A 1,663-nucleotide genomic window follows, 5' to 3' on the forward strand; every position below is an offset into this window, starting at 1 on the left:
TTGGATTAAAAAAGCGTCTGCTAAATGCCGAAAATGTAAATGTAGTGGGGATCAGTGTGTGTCTCTCTGTACTCGCCTTGTGCAGGTGAAAAGATGCAGTCGGCTACTGCACACGTGCGTTAGTCAAGGCTCTCCTCGGATAGGAGTAAGCAGTTCAGCCTATGCAAGCAATTCAGCCTCTTCTATTTCTTCATATACATTCATTTACTTTGGGTAGCCATTTCATCCTGATAAGGGTCATGGTGGGTCTGGAGCCTAAGCAGAAACAATGGGTGACTTGAATAATGTACCTGATGTGTGAGGGCCTCAGAGCAATCAGGGATACCGGGGGTTCTGCATGTTTTACTCATGTATGTAAGGGTTTTCTTGCTGTACTTGTTCCTTACCATCTTCCAAAAACATATAGCAGCCCCTTAGTTTGCAAGCAGGTAAAAGTGTGGGTGAATTATTAAACAGTGGTAGTACATAGTATACTGTTAGGCTTTTGTGTAAATCAAATTCATTTTATTTTTTCAGTAATCAGTTTTACATTCAGGTTTTTTTTTAACAATAGACCATGTAGTTAGACCATATATAGCATGATGGTACCAAAATCTGACCAATACAGAACGTCTGGCGACTCCAGTACTTGAAACCCTCCATTCAATTTCAACTATTTTTTTCCAGTTGATGTAAGTCTTAATGGCTAATCTAAAACCAAGCTTAACTCTCACAGGCTTGGATGGCTGTGGTCTGAAGTTCAATCTAAAGATTAATTATGTGGATGAAGAAACCTTAAATTGTCTACTGCTGCAGCATATTAAAACTATATTCTCATTCTTTAAAAGGATACTTGAAACATTTTCAATGCAACTAATAGCCAATTCACTTTTATGTTAACTTTCCTGCAAAAATGGATCACTAAGCCATTACTAGGAAAATACACTGATCAGCTATAACATTAAAACCACCTCCTTGTTCCTACACTCACTGTCCATTTTATCAGCTCCACTTACCATATAGAAGCACTTCGTAGTTCTACAATTACAGACTGTAGTCCATCTGTTTCTCTACATACTATTTTAGCCTGCTTTCACCCTGTTCTTCAATGGTCAGGACCCCCACAGGACCCCCACAGGACCACTACAGAGTAGGTATTATTTAGGTGTTGGATTGCAGTAACAATGACATGGTGGTGGTGTGTTAGTGTGTGTTGTGCTGGTATGAGTGGATCAGAGTTTTTAAATACAGTGTCCGCTCACTGTTCACTCTATTAGGCACTCCTACCTAGTTGGTCCACCTTGTAGACGTAAAGTCAGAGACGATCGCTCATCTATTGCTGCTGTTTGAGTTGGTCATCTTCTAGACCCTCATCAGTGGTCACAGGACACTCCCCACAGGGCGCTGTTGGCTGGATATTTTTGGTTGGTGGATTATTCTCAATCCAGCTGTGACTACACACACTAACACACCACCACCATGTCAGTGTCACTGCAGTGCTGAGAATGATCCACCACCCAAATAATACCTGCTCTGTAGTGGCCCTGGGAGAGTCCTGACCATTGAAGAACAGCATGAAAGACCGCTAACAAAGCATGCAGAGAAACAGATGGACTACAGTCAGTAATTGTAGAACTACAAAGTGGTTCTATATGGTAAGTGGAGCTGATAAAATGGACAGTGA

The sequence above is a fragment of the Trichomycterus rosablanca genome, chromosome 5, assembly GCF_030014385.1.
Source record: "Trichomycterus rosablanca isolate fTriRos1 chromosome 5, fTriRos1.hap1, whole genome shotgun sequence".
Classification (NCBI taxonomy): domain Eukaryota; kingdom Metazoa; phylum Chordata; class Actinopteri; order Siluriformes; family Trichomycteridae; genus Trichomycterus; species Trichomycterus rosablanca.